Raw genomic sequence first — 20,024 nt, 5'->3', positions numbered from 1 at the left:
TAGCATTCTAGATGGCATGGAGTTCTTTTGAGATGGCTGTTTCAATTTAGTTTTGTAGATGAAATGTTTAGAAAAGCTGTATTTATAGCTGGAATAGTTTTAGAACTGCTAACCTGAAGTAAGATAAACTTTAAGCAGTCAGGTCTTTCATTAAATGCAAGTGTTAATCTGTGCAATTACTGGTCAGATATCTGGGACTCAGGGGAAGCTTTGTCTAAGTAAGGATTTCAGGATCATCACTGCAGTGTTACCGAGATGAATCTAAAATGCAGGTGGCTCTCAGGCTGGATTTTTTTTCAGTTGACTTGCTGTGGATTTCTGCTGAAAACAGCATTCTGTGCCTTAAGGGATGGTACACATTTTGACCTTTCCATTTACCTGAGTGAGAGTCAGCCATCCAAAATCAATCTAGGAAACTTGCAGAACAAGTGGAACTGCCTTAGTAAAATCCAGTTGTGGAAAGAATTCTAAGCAAATCAAACAGCATAAAGGTGTAACGTGAATCTGGAATCCCTTTTTTACCTTCTGTATCACATAACTTAAGTCTTTGTAAGGACACCAGCAGAAGACTCAGTCAGCATGTTTGGGTTTTTCCTGCTAATTCACTGACATGACTCAACTCAGCAGGATTTGGTGACAGGGTTTATTTTACATGTTGGTACAGTGACCTGAAGCTTAGTGGCAAATCAAGCTCATTATTAGCAAACTCTAAGATGCTACAGAATTGGACACTTCATGCTGAAATTGCAGCCTTATAATTTGATAGAAACCAATATTTAATTTCAATTTCCTCCTTTCTAGTATGTCATCACTCCTCTGTATACATGAGCAGATTTCCCCTCTCTGCACTGGGGATTAAGGATTCATTAATATTTTCTTTATACTCTGATCCACCCTGAGGTTTTGTTCAAACTTGTAAAGACCCCATTTTTAATTTCCAGTGAAGAGTTAATTTCTATTTTTAAAATATTAATATATGCTTTGTTTGTTCAGCATCTGAAATTTTAAAAATTACAATATTAAAGTGAATGCAAAGTTCAAAGGCAAGTATATTGAGGTGTATCAAGAGACAGATTACACGGGAGTTTAAATAAGTTTGGCTTATGGAGAAGCAAATAAATTCAACCACACTGTGAAAATGAATATTTTTTTGCTGTAGAAGGTAATAGAGAGACAGTCTTTCATTTTAAGCTTTCATAAGTTAGCATAGCCCACCTTACCAAACACTGAAAAAAACCAAATTATTTTACCTTTGTCCTCTGTGAAGTTCATCTTAAATTTTAAGTGTGTAGGTGGACTTCAGAATGGTTAAAAAATATTTAAAGCAGCAATGGATTACAGTAGAAGTAAGGATGTCTGTTTTGGGCCAGAATCTGTACTGTGAAATAAATGGGATCTACACTCAATGAGTAGAGGAATTAGATCAGTATTTCCAGATCAAATTAAAATCAATGGGCTTGCATTGCTTAGAATTTTTATGATCTAAAATATTCGCCTACATTTATGCTTGAAAATGATTTAAGTGTTTTAAAAAAACCTACTTGTGGATGTTATATAGTTACAGACTGGAAAAGTATTTAACATATCTTTCCCTAAACTAAACCAGTAAGTTGAGGTAATCTGAAGAAGGTTTCTAGAATGTTGCTTCTGTTTTTAGGTGACCGTTATTATGAAAGCGTGCAAAACCCACTTTAAATATTTTAAATTATTTGAATCATATATATCCCCTTGGTAGGCAGGATTTGTTGTTCAGTCAATAGGTTGTTTTCCAGTTATCTTAATCCTATTCTAAATGGGATTTATGTGCAAGAGAAGAAATGGACCAGCTGTCATTTTGTCTGCCTGGTAAGCCTGCCTTACCAGTAGGAGTATCCATGGAGTAAAGGTTAGAGCAGTGAATCTGAACAGCTGTGTTTTCAGCCCACAGGATTCTTGGAACTAGGTTTCTCAGAACCTGACTGCCAGGAACATATCCAGAGGAAACTATCTACCTATTCTGCAACTTTAAGAAAAAGTTTCTTTTTCTTTTGGTAGAATAGATTCCTTGAGTGATGCAGAAAATGTTTGTGTATCATATAATGAATCATACAGGTTGGATTTTTTTGGCTTCATATATTTCTTAATTTCCCTTTTGCACTGTGTACCTCATTTAGGACTAATGCCCATTTGCAGCACAAGGTGAGAAGTCTTACAGAAAAGGGGGTGCTAATTTAGAAGAATGCAATATCATGAACCAAAATCTAGAAGGAGCATAGAAGCACTTTCACAGCTATTGTTCATTTCTGGAGCAATGTCTGAGTCCTGGAATGGTCTTCAGAACATTACTGGCATCCCTGTACAGGCTTTTCCCCTCTACATACAGTATCAGCCTCAGTTCTACACTTGCTCATTGTACTGGGATTTCTTTTGAAACACATAACTAGCCTAAGGTACAGTGAGATACAGGTTATTGTGGTAGCAAACAATTTCCTCTGAGAAGAAACATTGTATTAAAGGTAAGGAGAAAGAAGCTTTCACTTTTTCAAAAAGTGAGTGGAATTTGATTAGTGAAGTGAATGGAGTTGATTAGATTGTTATCAGCTGAAAACAGCCTACACTTTCTAGAAGGAGTGGTTACTGAGGTCATTAATTCACATTTTGTCCATCTTAATTAATTAGATAATTTTGCTTTGTGATGAGCCACCTTTGGTAAATGTGTTTGAAACATGAAAACAGTGTTTTGGACTCAGTACCAAAAGGAATTCTGTATTCTTACAGTGAGCAAATGAACTGCCCCTATGCATTTGTCTACATGTAGCCTTGACTCTAACAGCAGGAATAGGGAGGAGATCATTTTCATTGAAGGTCTCTCAATGGAAATGTTTACTGCAGCCATCCTGTCAATTGGCCCAAAGTCTGTTATCAGGGGTGCCTCAGCTGATTGAGAGACCATCCCTTTTCCAGCTAGAACCACAGTTTTGCCTTTTACAGGTGGAAAAAAACCAACAAGAAATAGAAATTTGAAAATCTAAATAAGGCTCACATCCTCCATCAAAATTATACATTTGAAATTTTTAAAAAATGTATAACTTTTAGGATCTTAGAGAAAGTTTGTAACAAAGCATCTGCCAGCTCTCAGGAGGGATTAAATTTTGCTTTGAAGGCAAATTTTGGAGAAGTAATGCCCTACTAGGCAGGTCTTTTAACATAATGAATTTCTTGGGTCCTCTCACTGAAACAAAACAATATCCAAATATCTCAGATTTATACAGTTTTATGAAGCTAAATTCTACCTCATTTACTTATTTGAGTAGATACACACCCTAAATCTCTGGGAGGAAAAGCCTTGGAGTATTATGTTTCAGTTGGTACAACTCCCTTCCTGTTGCTATTCATAACTATAAATATATTACTTCTTTAAACTCAAAATAAAAACCCAGCTATCTGTCATTAGCATCAGGTTTCTTTAACACATCGATTTTTTAATTTTATGGTACATCTGCTGCTCAGGCATCTTTCAATGCTATGGAGAGGTTTTAGAACGCAGCGCAGGCTTGGGTGTTCCTTCTGTGGTAGGGGTCTATTTTATGTTGGTAGGACACAGTTAAACCCAGCTAAAAGTGCTATTGTGCTAAATATGGACCATCCTGCCCCTATTTTCTGAAATTATACAGTGAACTTTATTGAAGTATACTGATTAATTTTTAATCAGTTAACAATGTTTTGTGTGGAGTTTCTCATGTTCCCAGACTTGTCTGTTCTTAGTCTTGTGTAGTTTATGAACCTCTGGATGTGGGAGGCTTTCCAAAACACCTTTAACACTCTGTTGTGTCTCATCTAAAAATCCCCCTTCAGTGAATAGTTAAGTGCAATTACTGTGGTAATATCAAGCATGAGACTCTTAATAGAATGTGTTCAGGTGCCCAGGTAAGTGATAGGACTGTGTTTGTTTTGTGGTGGTTTAAGGAGTTTTTTCAGGGTTCTTTGTTTGTTTTGTTTTTTAAATGTAAACTGAAACAAACCCACAGAATCTGAACTACTCAGGATGGGGCCTTACACACGTTGTGGAACGCATTGCTCACAACCTAGCATTTTCCAACTGCTGCAGATATGCACTTCTAAGAATAGGGCAGAGCTTTAAATCCTACCCAGCCAACTGCGTGGGGAATTTTTAGCAGGGCTCTAAGAATCATCTTTACTGCATAGTTTGGTTATGTTTTATTAAGTGAAAACAAACCAACCCTTAGCCAGGGCCAAATCCTGCAAAAAAGTAACAAAACAGGTCCTGTGCTGTCCATAATAAGGAAACCACATCTCATATGCTTCTGATTCTTTTTTATGAAGGGACCACAATGAGGACAGTTGTGATGTTTGGATCTAAGACTTCAGTAAGATGGCAGAGCAAAATTAGGGTCTTGCAGACAGATTTTTGTGAACACTTAGTGCCAGGTGTACCCGTGCCACAGTACTGAGTGCTGCTGGTTAAAGCCTTAAAAGTACAGACAATTTGCTCTAGAAGATGAGCTGAAGTAGGAATTCCTTATGAGAAAAGCTCTTTCTGCAGCTGGAGTTGGGGAGGGTGTGGTGTAGAAGAGGCAGGGACAGGACTTCAGCAGGGAGGTGGTGAAGCCATTGAGCAGCCCGTGGGTAACGCCAGCTGGCTCCCTCCTCCTGAGGCATGGGCTGAGCTCTCACGCTGCTCCTTGGAGAAGCTGCCTGACGAGTCTGTGCCTGTAGCACTGGAGCTCAGATGTTCTGCAAGATAGGATGAAACTTATCTGATAGCTCCCAGCAGAGCAAAGAGGAGTTACCGCTTTCTCCTCCTACACTTCCAGCCACATTTTCCTGTCACTTCCCTTCATTTGATTAATCTGTGAAGCAATTATATTTGCTAATCTGTCAGGAAAGTAATTAAAAAGAAAGCTTGAAAACAAACCTAAATCCCCAAATCCATGAGTATTCCCTATGTTCAATGAACTGAATAGGCTCAATAGGAGATGACAGGAAGAGTAGCATTAGGGAGTAAGAAGAATTCTAATTCTGATGAGGAGACAAGCAGCAAGAGAAGATGTAGGAAGTGTGACTTCTGCCAGTAGAGAGATGAACTCAGCCACCTTGCAGGCCTCAGGCTTACCTCACTGAGTGGTCCAGTGGTTGACATGTATGATAAGCATGTATGCTTAGCTGTTTATCTGAAGCTTGAAACTGCTGTGAAAACACGATGACTTCAGACTCTGGCAATCCTTCCTGTGCTTCCAGATATTAAGTATCCTCCGCTGTGGGTGGGCAAAAAATATCCCACATACAATTTGTTTTGCGTAAGCCTTTCCAAGTATTAATGGAAAAAAAAACTATGATAAGATTATGCAAAACTTTATTGTTAGCAGAGCTGATAAGATTGTTTATGTCAGACGATGAGTGCTGCAAATACAGGCCTAGTTTCTTCAGAGAAGGCCTGTTTTTTGCTGAGGAGTTTGTTATTTGGAAGCAGCGACTGAGGAAAAACTCTCAGCTTGTCAGTCACTCAGACTGTTCATGTCAGCTGTCCCCTGCTCGTTCCCAGTGCCAGGGAGGTCACCTCAATAACACGGGGCTCCGGCAGCTGCCGCCGGCTGTGCCGAGTGCCAGGCGGGGCAGCGCGAGCAGCTGAACCTGGCGAGTCATCCGGATGCCTGTGACAGTATGTCACCAACTCTTATTTTTCAACAGATTCAAGTGTTTCACTGCTGCTTTACACAGCACTATACACTTATTTAACCCTTTACTTTAGAGTGGTGATTATTATTAGGAGCAAAAAAATGTGGTATAATACAGTTTCCTTATTTTTCGTGGAAGTTCTGTTTCAATTGTCAGGATTTCAGACCTGTTTCATAGCTATATTTTCTAATCAGAAAGATATTATTGTCCTTATTTTCACCTGAATCTGAAGTGGATCCTCTTAGTGATATTCTACTCTTTTCTTGGTATTTGGTCCTGTAAGAAGTTTGAACTGGTATACTGGCTCTGTGGAGCTGAAGGAAGACATGCTGCTTCTGTCTCCATGTACCATATTCCCACAGGTAATGTGGCTGTCTGCTCATTGAATCTGCTCACTAAGCTGGCTGAGATCTAACCAAGCTAAAAGGTGGTTATTGCTATGCTGATGAGTCAGATCATTGCCCAGGGAAGCCTGATGAGTGCCAAAATGTGGTCAAGAGAGAGGATAGAAGGTGAAACTGTGGCTACTGGAAAATGCAAAGGAGGAAGAAAGAGCAGTGGAAGAGGAGGGACAAGTGGGAAGAAAGGGAAAGTGCTAAACTGTTAGATAAAATAAGATGTTAAATGTAAATTTACCTTTACAGCCTATGTAACATAATGTGTGGAAGCTTTCTTTTTTTTCTTCCCCCTGGAGGCTGAATAGGCCTTTGAAACACTTTCATCAGATCAAAGGTCTTATTACCATTCATGAATCCAAAGCAAAATCTGGTTGTATGAAAGAATATTTTGGGGACTATAAAAGTTCTTCTCTAGTCATGTCTTCTTAAGATGTGAATGGGCTCTTTACCAAGTGACTTAAGGAGAGCCAAGCTAGTCTGCATGTGATGGCACTGCTTCATTAGATATAATTTCTGAAGAGTGTCTGCAAATTTCTCTGCAGCCTGGCAAGCAAGACCTGTAGTTAGTTTGGAGATCCATTATGGCCTTTACAGATTTCTCACTGTCCAAATGCACTTGGAGACTGATGGTCTGCAAAGGCTGGAGTTCAGTACTATTTTAATAACCTATTTCAACAAAATGTTTGAAAATTTGGAAATGCCATAGTGTATAGCCTGTAGGTGAAATGACTATTTGAAAAGGGTTTGATGCATTGTGTTAATCTGGAAAAGGGGCTTGTCAGGTAATTTCTCATTTCACTGACTGTTGTAATAGCCTGCTGCCAAATGGATCTAGCTCTATTGTCAGACATACAGCTGATGCAGTTACAAGACATTAAGAAACCTGTTCTTGGGGTTTGAATTAGAAATTTAATCCCCATTTCAGAGCTGTGTGAGTGTCTTGTACTGGCTCTAATGGGGTTTTTCAGAGCTGATCTCACACTGCAGCTGTGTGCTGCCATATGCAAATTAGCAATTAGAATTGGCAGTGCTGGTAGTGGAATGGGTCTCTTTGGTGGCTCCGACTAGGGGCTTCAAAGTAACTCTTCCTTCAAATCCTTATTCCTTTGACTGCAACCTATTTTCTTAATTGCCTTACTATTATGATATATTCAGCAGAACTTACTGCAATACCTCAGTCCTGGCTGGTCCTTCAATACCTCTGGCTTGTACTTTCTCCAAACTGATAGTGTCTGCTTTCCAAAAAAACCTTGTGAGAGCCTCAACCCCTTCCACCTCCTCCTACTTCAGCTAGACGTTATCCTAATCCTCTGTCTTTCTCCTATCCTGTATTAATCCCATAAACCCTGAGCAAATCTGCCTACCTCTGTCAGTATTTGATGAAGAAGGTCCAGGGGACAGCTCCCAGTGTGCACCGTCTGCACTGATAGGCTGCAAAAATCTGACCACAGCTTGAATCTCCCCGTTTAATTGTCCCTAACAAGCAGTTGTGAAATCCACAGAGCAGCTCAAAGCGCTCATAAGATGTTCTGAAAATGTTTTCTACCTACTGGTCCTTTTGGTTTTGTTGTGTATAATGCTTGTAGTATAGAACTGTCTTTGAGTTAGTGAAATTTAAATGCCAGTTGTGAAAAGAACATGAATAATGCAAGAAGTGGTGTATAGGTCAGACTTTGAAGGATCATGAGCATGACTCAAGCAAGTGGGATTCTGTCCTAGTTACATAGAGATTTCAATCAGAAAAACATCCTGACTGTTGATTCTTCTTGTTTCTCTTGCAGAAAATTACTTTAAATTCTCCAACTTATTCTTGAATGTACTTTTTCACTTGTGATTTTCTAATTCTTGGAGGTAAAAGCTACCTGTAGTAGAGCTTGTCAAAAACGTTTTATATAAAAGGTTAGAAGCTAACACAAACCTTCCTGTGCTAAAACAACATCTTGGAATTCTTTTTCTGCTCCATTCCCCCCTGCCCCTTTTTAATGCTTTTTGCATCCAGTCAATGAATCCTAAAATAGTTAGGTCCTACAATCTATTTTCCTACATTATCATTTTACTTGTTTTCCAAATCTAGTTTTGGCTTTAATTTCCTTATTTTCCTGAACATTTGATTTGTTAGCCAACAAACTTTTGCCTGATTTGCAGGAATACTCCTAGCTACTGATAACAATGCCTAATCTCTCTAATTTTCTGTTTATTATCTAGATACTCTCCATTTCAGAAACAAAGGTGGGATAGGGATTAGTTTAATGCTTTGGTTTGTACAACTTTGATTATTTAATTTTTCTGTCACTTAATCATTCAAAATAATTTGATCCTTCTGGGCAATAAAAAGGTTTACAATAATTTATGGATAAGGTGCTCTCTCTTTCCATGTGTATGTGGGATGATTAAGTTTCAGATCTGTCAGGCATTCTGGAATGATAGGCTAAATTAGTAGTATGCCTGGGTTAGTTTCAGCACTTCAGAACTTTACAGAGAGTCTCTGATGGCTTCTGCCTCCAATCTATTTAATGACAAGAGTTAGATTTGCTAAAAAAGGCTTTTGGGCTTTTTTGTTTCAAACCCTGGTTCACAAGGCTCATATCAATAACAAAGCCTTTTGTAGGACTAGCTGAAGATTTCTATTTTCCTTTGCACTTCTGCCATCATGAAGGCTCTTCTTTAGCAGTGTTTCATATTTGTTCACTGACAATAATGTCTGAACATGGCAATGGACCTTTGCTGTGACCCTCTGCAATACAGAAATAACAAACTGCTCTATATGTGTTTTGTAGCTGTAAGAAAGTGAATCTTATTTCTTTTTGTTAAGGCTCACACATGTAAGAATGTTATCAAAAGCAGGTCTGTGTGTTTAGGAAGGATGAAATTCCTCAGATTATGGCATGCCCTGACACCTCAAGATACTGAGGAGAGTTTGGGAGTCATACGGAATCATCAGATGAATATTGACTCTGATTGCAAACCTGTAGCTAGAATGGCTAATGTTCTAAAGAGTTTGAGAGTTCCTCTGAGTTAGGGATGAGTGCAACACTTGTGGGGAATAGATTGTCCAATTTTGCTGGTAATGTTTCAAGAGGGATGCTGAAATCCGACTGGAATGTTAGGAGAAGAATAATAAAAGAATTTAATAGAAAGTATGTTCTATGTTAAAGTATGTTTAATATGTATAACTCATTAAATAGAAAGTTAATTGGCTCTTCAGAAAAACACCATTTCTTACTGATAGAAATTTGACAGTAAAAGGCAAAATGATTACAAAATTCAGTCACTGGATGTTGAAAGGTAAAATTACTGCATGGGAGAAGAGATTTTTAAGAGAGACAATAATTCCAGGGCAGTGACAAAATCAAAGTGATGAAACCTATCACAAAACCTAAGAACATTCTTAGCATACTCAGGAAAGTGACTAGTTAGATGATACAAAAATAGCTTAATCAAGGGCAACTTTAAAAGATTTCTTATTGATCTTTTTTCAATTTCCTTCTGATTTTCACATTTCCTGAAGAAATGCTTAAAAATTTTAACAGTTCAGAATTTGCTATTTGTCCTGAGTAGGTGGTTATTTTGGCTGTCAGTATTATAAATCATCTCCAGTCCTACTGTGCCAGTTACAGAATGTATTTACAAGACATGGGACATTTGCTGATGGATCCACTTGCTTGCAGCCTTCCTTTTGGAACTTTGTACATTTTAATCAGTAACCTTTTATAACTCAGAACCAGTGATTTTTCAAATAGGAACTGAATTTTCCATTCTTTTTGGTGTCATGAATCAAGAAATGTGGGTATAAAGATGCTGTCTTTTCATAAGCCAAGGAGAATTGTGAATGTATCTCTGTAAGTCAGGAAAATCAGCCCTGTTTCTCTGTGTATTTCCTGCTTCCCATCTGTCAGATGGGCAGGATGGTACTTTCCTAGCTCACAGAGAAGTGTGCCATTGTTAAACATGGACTGTTCCTTGCACAGCCATTTAGATGATGTTTGAATTTGGAGTGTACCTAAAATGATGGTTGGACATTTGGTAAAATAAATGTGGGAAGAAAAATCACTTTAAGCAGCCTTTTGATTTGTAGATTTCCATGCAAAATAACAATTGCAACTGGCCATAGTAATACTGGAATACTGCCAAAACTGTGCTACCAAAATTCAGGCCAGCCCAGCCCAGAAGAGAATGGAAGAATCTGTTTGATTTTTGTTGAAAACCCTGGAACTCATAAGCGAGTGCTCACCATGAAGTATAAGCTGCCTCTGTTTCAAAGGATATCTCTGTTCTAATTTGTTTCAGTTGCAATAGGCTTCTGTGCCTTAGTGGTCTCCAGAACTTTACCTATTAACAAATTATTTTGGATAGCATGGACCCAACAGGAGGCTAATGCACTATAGTCATCATTAGCAAATGTGCTTTGCCCTTGAACAGTCTCCTATGCTAATCATTATATGCCATCACCATCCTTTTTTAGGAGTAGCTGCCCTTGCTAAAAGCAGCCTGGCCCTGTCCATTTGCCAGGGGGAGGTCCTGTCACGTGATTTAGTCCCGCTCAAAAAAGGTCTCTGTGTATGGCTTGGCTGACTTCTCAGTTCATGGCATGCTGACACTGAGTGTAGCAGGCTGACTATCTTCACAGAGGGCTAGAGTTCAGCTGATCTTAGAGGTATTTTCCAACCCTTAATGACTCTGTGATCTCATCTGCTGTCCTTTCTAAATGAGCAGCCCAACTGATGTCATGCATTAACAGATGACAGCACTGGGTTTGGTGATGAGGCCTGTATATTACTAAAATGTGTATCTAGGAATTTAAAATCCATAAATATTCTTTTTATGTGTCTATCTCTATAAATTAACTGCTCCTTCACTCAGAGATTTGGCCACTGACAGAGTGCAGTCTGTGCAGTCTTTTACTACCAGTCAGTCATACTGGGGGTTTTACAAACATTTGGGCAGTGGTGCCAGAGGTGAGTTTATAAACTAAGAAAGTGAAAGGGGTCTTCATAAAAGGCTTGGCTGTGAATCTGTGATGCCTTGTATGTGCTACCTTTTCTGATAATGTTAGAGACCTTATCAATACCAGGCAAAGTGTCCTGTTAGAAAACATTTAATGTACTTTAGATAGCATAACACAATTCAGTGTTTACTGTGACCAAAGCTCACATTCAAGTAGCTGGAATTACTTAGCTTTCTACTCCCTTAACTTTAGCTCTAACTAGATAACTCCTTTTCTAACTCAGCTGTCTCTATTTATTCATGGCAGTAGTCTATCTTAGGGTGTTTATGGTGTTGTTTCCTAACAATACCTTCCAGTTTGTGATAGATGCAGAACAGTTCACTGCCTGAGAGGTTACAAAATTTAATGCAAAGGGTAGAGCATAGTGTGTCATGGTCCCAAACACACAAAATATGAGAGTAAACTGATATTTCTAGTGAATAGGTAGTGGGACATTGCTCTGGACTGTCGTACTAACATTGAGAAAGATGAGGGGAGAATTAACCTCAGCCTATTTTAGACCAGAAAAAGAAAAAATTAGGAAAGCATACAGGAAGCCTGCTACTTGCTTTTGATTTGGTTTCATTTTATTTGTGATTCTATTTCATGTCAATGACTAACTTATAGATGTACATTTACACCTCTGGACACATTCAAATAGATCACACTTGAACTTCTGGAAGATATCTAATTGTAATTGGAACCTCAACAACACAAAAACCAGGGAAGATATTATGAGGTTGAGAGATTGTGATGAACACTAGGAAAAAGTTAACTGATACATGAGAAAGTAAGTTGCTGAAGAAGCAGTTTCATGATCTGTAGTTTGGCCTTTTGTCTGGCCTTCATCAGGTATATAATAACAATGCTTGAAAGCTCTTTGATCAGCAGTTCAGCTCCCACACTGGGAATGAGGCAGGGCTTGCTCAGCTGATACCTCATTCTGACAAAGAAATTGAGTTACAGGAGGGACATAGAGCAGGAGTTGGTGTGGCATCAGTGAAAACAGTAGTAAACTTCTATCAACCACTGTTTGCAGGGGAACTAAGAGCATGGACAGGTTAACCGACAGCACATCCAGTATTACTTGTTCAGCTGCAGCAAAGGAAGCACTTTGAGAAAAGGAAATATAGAAACTGGTGTTCATCCTGGGATGAACCTGCTGGGGCTTGTGGAGCTTGGCTGTCTGTGGTGGGTGGGGAGATCCTCAACATGTTCTGTCAGACCCTGGCATCTTCACTGCCTATGAAAAAGGGTTGTGTTGTGTTCTGACAGGTAAATATGGGATGACACAGTAGCTGTGTGGAAACAACATAGTGACACAATCATCAGACCACATGAAACTCATTGAGAGCAGAAAGACATTGCTTGAGATGGCATCTAATGTAAGAGAGAGTTTTTCCTCTCTTAAGTCCTGATGTGATAATGGTTCTTTCTGAGGGTACCAGCAGCCCCCTTTGCTTTCTATACTGGATTGAACTAATGCTGCCAAGGAAGTGTCTGCATTACACCATTACTCTGTGACCCATGTGGCTACTAGCACACACTTCATAGGAGCTGATTGTGATCCTTCCACCCTGCAGCATGGAAAAATTGCTATTAACAACTGAATGTGTCTAGGATTTAAATACATGGAACCTGAAACTTAGGAAACCTCAATTTATAGAGCCTGATCCTCTGTGTCTGTTCACCAGTTTCCATCTAGTCAAAGTCCCCTTAAACTCATGTGAAACCTTAAATTTTCTGTCACCAATGCACAGAATCAGGTCTGTTTGTGAGCAGCTTTGGGGACTGTCAAGCAGCATGGTGTTCCAAAGAGCTTTAGTCCTCTGAGGTACAGCATAAAGTTTTCTCCTGGGGTTTGGGCCAGGGGGGAGTAGTTTAATTATTTGTAGAGATCAAATTTATTAAAGAAGGTTCTGGCTGTGCAATGTAATTTCTTAATAGCATCCTCTGGGACATTGCAAGCTTGGGCTGTTGGAGGGGCCAGCCAAAGAGTTTAGCACCTCATCTGCACTGAGGTAATTAACCAAAGGAACATTACTCTTGCAGTGCTCAAAATTGCCTGGAAAGCTAAAAGTAATTTTCAGTGGCATGCTTAAGGTAGTTTTTGGCTCATTCATAGACTCCTGGGGGTAGTTTTCCAAAACAATGTTCCTTGTGCGTATCTTTGTAGAGACACATACAAATGCAATCTTTATTCCCCTAGCATTGACTTTGTAAGGAACATTGTCATTGTCTTTTATTTTGAGAATTGTTCTAGAGTTATGCTGGGAGTAATAACCTGGATTGAACCTTGGAAGCCCCTGGAAAGATCTAAATAGATAGGAATTAATCTCTTTATGCCATTCTTACTTCAAGAAGGCAATTGTTATGTGCTTTGTGAACATTTTGAAAATAAAGTGTTTATTTTGAAAAGAATCTTCTTGAACTTCAAGCAAAAATACCATTTAGGGAATGGACTCTCTCCATTCATGATCAATTTTGCATGGATCTCAACGTAAATAACAAAACAGCAGTCATCCATTACTAGTTTAAGCATCTCTGAATTCTAATTCTTAAATAGAGTAACACATTGATAGAGTTTAGTTATGTTTTACAATGCAAAACAATGCCTTGAAATATGAGGATTAAGTAGAAAAAAGTCTCATCATATTGTAAGGAATTTGCTGACCCTTTTTGGACTCAATTGAGCAATCCTAGGGCATGGTAATCTCTTCGATGCAGAGCTGAGGAGGTAAAGAGCACCTAGAAATGAAGCATTTGTTGTTCAAAACATATAATTACAAAATCTGTCTGCACAGATTCAAGTTCATGCTTGTTGCCTGACAGCTAAGTATTAAGTCTATAGAGGACTGTTTGGGCAAGGGGCAAATACACAAAGCAAATTGCATTGATGTGCTTCAGTATATTGAATTACCCTGCAGTGCAATTGGGAGTTTCTGCCAAAAAGCTCTTTTGAGAACATAAATCTTTGTCTTGTAGCAGCAGCAGCAGCATTGACAAATGACAGTCAAGACACACATCATCCTGGGTATTATGTACTCAGCTGGGAGCTCTGTCCTTGCTGTATGAGGGAGAAAGGAAATAAGATTACCCTGGCATCTCCTGAATCTTTTGGGTTTTGTTTTTGGCTAGTCAGCCATCACCAAAACAAACAGGGCCAAATTAATTCTTTGGATACCTTTGAAGTTCAGAGCAGTTATACCTGTACTGAGTCCCAAGCTTCTTAGTATAAAGACTGTGCTGAGTCTCACAGGAGAATCCCCTTTTCAGAACATTTCTCTAATGGCTGCAGTGTTTAGCAAGGCTTTTCATTTTTCATGATGAGTCATGCTGCTGCCAGTTCAAAAGCTGCATTTGCAAAGATGTGGTTTTGTCTTTTCTCAGTTTTCAGTGAAACATGAAAAAAAATCTCATGAAACAATTACGACTCTTGCCTAGGCCCATCAGTATGTGTGAGAAGATGAGGAGATGGATCAGCTAGGGTAAAAGGCATTTCTGTGACAATGTTTTGTTTTGTACCATTGCATTTAAAGGTCTCTTGATGCCCAGAAGACTTCATAGGATTCCTTTTACTATTTGATTCCTGTGTCTTTACCTCATCCTTTCTGCTACGTGTAAAAAGTCATGGTAGGCTTGGTCTCCTTGCAATCTTTCACCTAGGTTGCAGTCAAGGTTACTAGCAGGGAAAAATATTTGTTCTTTCCCCTAACTCTTAATGTAGGAACTTGTTTTATCTATATCTTAAGCTGATACAAAAAGTAGTGGAAGTTGTTTGCATAAACATTTGTGTGATCCCACTAAGAAGAGCAATACCCATGCTCAGATTTTTTTCCAATAACTGCCTTGTGATGGCTTCTTTCTTGGGCAATTGTTTTTTCTGTACCTGATAATCCCCATGGTAGTTTTCTCCAATACCCCAACTTTAGCATCACGTTATAATGATTTCAACAGCACTGACTCATGTCTCTTGCAACCTAGAGCAAGTTGCAAATACTTGGCATTCCAGTTTATGCAGCAGACAAATACTTGCCTTCAAGTACTTGCTTCTGGGAGGCCATCACAGTGAAACTAACTGATGGACAAGCCCAGGCTTGGAGACAAATGTTTGTTGATTTTCCTACTTTATTCTCTCTCGTGTAACATCTGCTGTATTTTTCAGTTTACTGTTTCCTCAGCTAGCACTGCCTGTTTGGAAACATTGGCTTTTTCCAGACTAATGGAAACTTTCTTCTGAGTGAAGCAAGTTGTAAAGTCATCTATTTGAAAATGGAAAACATCTATAATCTTTACATAAAAAAGTCTTACCATAAATATAGAAAAATTTGTGCTTAGACCTCAAATACATCTTTGAAATATCTGTGACCTGGAAAAATGTTTGGTAATGTGAAGGAAGATGAGTGTTTTAAACATTCCATTATGAAATGCAAAAGGTTTCTATTTTATTTTGCTTTTGAGCTTTTTATTCCCACAGGATGGCCTTTTAAAAAAGGAAATGTGGCCATTTAAGTACAAGCACAACTGTAGCTTGAATTGTTGGCTTGGTCTTATCACATTCTAGATAGAGGAATTGAAGGTGAATGGATTCACACCCAAATTCCATTATAGTCATCAGCAGAAACTTTAGAACTGGGCTCAAGGGCCACTTGTCCACCTCCATGTACAGCTGTTAAAGTGCAAGGATCTCTGAAACTTTGTCCTGATGACAGGATCTTTAGTTGGTTGATCCTGTTCTATAACTGGAAGTGGGTCAGGAATTATGGCTGCAACCACAGTGACAGAGATGTCTATAACTTACTTATTAGAAGTCTTGTGTAATTTTTCTGACAGGGATTCAGGATCCTACAAATCTGGCCGGTTTTGTTCTCAAGGCAACATTTTCAGGCCTCCCAAAAAAGCACAACTAGTGTTTGTTCTTTTTCTGCAATTTGCAGCCAGAGTTGCACAGAATTTTTTTGAGGGTAGAGATGCTGCTATCTTGGGTTATTTCTCAGACTCACTGGCTCTATGGAATAAATGTATAGTTAAGGCACTTTTGCACATTTAAAAAATGTGCAAATGAAGCCATAAGTAAATGAACATGTAAAAAATATTCCACCTTTCTGTAACAAGATTTAGACAGACCAGATTTCATTGTTAAATATTAAAATACTTTGATCTTCCTGTCTTAAAATCAGATTATGAAATGGAAGTGGATTATTCACTGAATGGTAATTCCATTTATTTATATATATTACAGAGGGAGCCATACTTTTCTGTAGCTTTTATGTGGCATTTGCCAGAAAAGTACAAGTAAAAATACCAACAAAAAGTCCTGTTTCATATAAGTTTATTTGCATACTTATATAGACTATGTGATTGCTAGAAATGGCTGCTTTGTAGGAATAGTGTGTGACAAGTCACCCCAGCAGATGTCTGGATGTCTGGACCTCAGCAGACGTTTTGACAAAGAACTTCCAGTGTCTTCTATCTGTTTGAATAGAGAATTCATTGGCAGGTCTGTCAAGTGTTTGCTGTGTCAATGATGTCTCCAAAGTCTTTCTTATATGTGTTAATTGCCTGAAAATTATTTTGGTATGCTCATTACAGGGACTATATTGTAGACTGAAAGTAAACACAGTGTTATAAAGTAAACCTGGCAAAAATTCACCTCCTCTTCCCTAATTTTAGTTGTTCACAGGTCTGTGCTGGCTATTTCAATCAATGCCTGGCTCATCCAAAGTAAAAAATTACATATGAATTTGAGAATTAAGCTATCAGTCTAGCACCACTGAGTTAATTTATACCTCAGTGAATCCATAATGAAATATTTTAACTTGTTTGCACTGCTTGGTACACTTTAAATATTAGACTAATATTATTACCACCTACTAAGCAAGAGTCCTTCCCAAACTGGGAATATTCCTTATCAAATGTGGGTAATCTTTCCATTGAAATCTCTCAGGCAACAGCTGGAGTGGGAGTCTCCCTAGCTAATAGCTAAGTGCTGCTCACTGTCAGCTTCCCTTTCATCCTCACTGCCTGCCATCAGCCTCCAGGAAACCTGGCTCTTGGAACCTCCTTAGTAATCAGTATGGACGCAGTACTCCAAGGTGTGCAGGAAGTAAAAGGAATAGGAGAAGTGTGTTTGCTTTAGCATAAGCAGAGGAATACTTTCTAAAATTATAATAAGGGAAGATTTGGTGCTACATGTAGAAAACATGTAGGAAAAACCCTGTAGCCACTCCTTTGTGGTGTTGGCTAAGAGTCACATTGTCCTATGGCACATGTGGAAATGCATAATACTGGAGAATATGACACTGTATTTCCATTGCAGATTGTGAAATCCCACTGGAATTTCAAAATGTGAAGTGTCTTTAAACAAACAGAAGCATCTCTCCTAAGTCCTGCTCATGTTCAGTGAGTACCAGTTTACTCTGATTCAAATGCTTTCATGAAGTTACTCTGTTTTGTTACAAAAAATACCACCTGGAAGCAGCTGGAAAGGTGCTGAGCTATGATTACCACTGCTGAGTCCAGCTTTGTAGCACTGCTGGAAATTGTGTGCACTGGCAGACCACAGTGGAACAAGCTGTTACTGCTGTCACTCTGAGTCAGTCCAGACTTCCCCTCAACACCCAGCCTTCCTCCCCTCCCATGATCCCTTTTACCTTCAGACTTTCATGGCAAGACTATTATGCCTTTTTTTTCCTGCTTCCAAGTGCTCAAACTAGTGAGCTCATCCAGGCTCCTGTTGCTCTGTGTGCACACAAACCTTGCTATCAGTTGCAGAGCTGGTTGGGACTGATTTGTACAAGTCCCAGGCTGAAGGTGACACAGACAGTGCCAGGCAATCACAGGGCTGCTGTTGGCCCTCTACCTTGTGCTCTGTAGAGCCATGTTCTGTCACTTCTGACACAGTCCCACCAGCAATTTTTTAAAGAACATTTTTCTGATGCAAACTAGAAAAAGAGTGGCACTACTGCTGAAAATCTGGAGAGCATTTGTGTTTGTCTAGGTCATGAATTTCTGAGAGGAATTTACCGTGATATTTAGCCAACAGAAGCACACAAATACTGAGACAACTTCATATGTCCTTTCCTCATGAAAAAAGGGCTATGGAAACCATATGGCTAAAGCTGCCAGAATTTGATTTCAGCATTCTCTGTGCCTGAGGTTGGATGTATTGTAGTTTTAAGATAAGTGATATTTTTAAAACCATAGTCAATTAAAGTCTTCACTACATTACCCTGCATCTGCTTAATACCTCTCCCAGGAACTTAGTGGAGGAGTTCTTTGTTGAGATAGGTATCCTGAGATTAAACTAATTTCATGCCAATATTTTTTAGGAGTTTGTGGAAAATGTCATTCCACCAATTCCATGTGCAAGCTTCACCATAAAAATAGGGTAGATTTCAGAGTTCAGCAAAGTGCCCTAGAATTCATTCCATGTTAATAAGCTTTGATTGTCCTTTCTCATCTTTGTGTCCTTTCACATAGTGTGTTTGGGTGCCTGGTATAAGCATCAATATTTCTTTTGTGATATGCATGGTGAGTTGATTGACAGTGGAACTGAGATTCTACATTCCTAGGTAATCAGCACAGGAACACTTTGATTTGTAACTTTACACATGATTTAAATGAAGTACTGAACATCAACTGCTATAGTGAAAGTGTGGGAGAAACTTGGTAATTTCTCAACCAGTTCCTAATTCATTTGCTTGTTTTCCTAAAACAGACAAATATCTTTACCAAAACAGATCCAAAACAATGTATGTCCAAGGCTATAATATACCACAAGCAGGTAAAAATCACTGTGGTTAGTTTTCTTCTCTGAGACTTAAATCTGAAATTAATATTCTGCATGTCACTATTAAAGCAGGGTGTGACAGAAAGGTAAAGGTCAGAGGAAATGTCTCCATGCAAAAGAAAAACTGTCTGTGCTGGCATCTATAGATAGATTGGGGGCTAGGGAGGGGAGGGGCGAAATACAACAGAGAAAATTGAGATTGTCCTTTTGTTTCAATCTGAGGATATCATTTAGAGAGGCAAGAAGGAGAAGATTAAAATTACCTTTTTTCAGCAACTTAAAGAGAAGGTTAACTTGCTAGAGTATTTGAAAGGTGAAATAACCAATTTGGAGAGTGAAAAAAGCTAAGCAGGAATTGTAATTTACGGAGGTTAGGGGCTGAGAAGTTAGGTCAGACAAAATCTTCATGAGATGTGACTTCTGATAATGGAATCATCACACGAGCCAGCAGGAGACTTGGTGGGGGGTGTTTGATGCAGTCCATTGCTGGATGTAGCTCTAAGGTCTGAAGAATATGCACCCAGCAAAGCAGAAAAGTAGGATTTGTTGATACATTTGTTATACATAAATATATTTTTCACTTGGTGATGGCTCTCCTCAGAGTGCTTTTTGATGTCTTTCCTGATCATACAGAATGCTTCAACAATGAGAACTGGCTAACTAGACTCGCATATTTAAATAAATTATTCTAGTTTTGACAGTGAAAATGTCTGGTTTAAATTAAGGCCAAACCACAGAATCTGTGTATTTATGTAAATTGGAACTATTGCTATGCATTGCTGCTTTGCAGATGACCAAATCAGCACGGTGACCACTGTATTCTTCTGTATTCAAAGTCATTCTCTAATAATATTTCATGTCACAGAAGCAGTTTAGAACAATTAGATTAAATCCACCTACATTTCAATAACACCATCTTTCTTCTCCATCTTCTCTTTCTATCCTCCCTCACTATTTTCCCTGTGTCTCTCAAGAACAGCTGCAGTCACAGGCACACATATATTTTAAGATTTGTGTAGCTCGGCCTTTGAAATAGGTACTCTTCATTGTGAGCTGGCACAAATGCATTGAAGTTATAGTGCATTCATACAAAGAGTTCTCTGTCCTTTCCTCCTACATCTGAAAGCACAACAACTCACACTCCAGATCCACACCATAACTGTAGATGTATAAA

General features: G+C 38.8%; 1 long non-coding RNA gene across 1 annotated transcript in view; it reads left to right on the top strand.

Moving 5' to 3' along the window:
• LOC127059864 (uncharacterized) overlaps nucleotides 1-20,024 on the top strand; it is a 105,595-nt gene that overhangs the window by 16,596 nt on the left and 68,975 nt on the right. The window contains exon 2 of the long non-coding RNA XR_007778167.1: nucleotides 17,378-17,460. This is a non-coding gene — a long non-coding RNA (uncharacterized LOC127059864). The remainder of the gene's footprint in view (nucleotides 1-17,377; nucleotides 17,461-20,024) is intronic.

Source organism: Serinus canaria, chromosome 8, assembly GCF_022539315.1.
Source record: "Serinus canaria isolate serCan28SL12 chromosome 8, serCan2020, whole genome shotgun sequence".
In the NCBI taxonomy this organism is placed as follows: domain Eukaryota; kingdom Metazoa; phylum Chordata; class Aves; order Passeriformes; family Fringillidae; genus Serinus; species Serinus canaria.
Note: the sequence above shows the minus strand (reverse complement) of the source record. Positions and strands in the feature narration are given on the sequence as shown.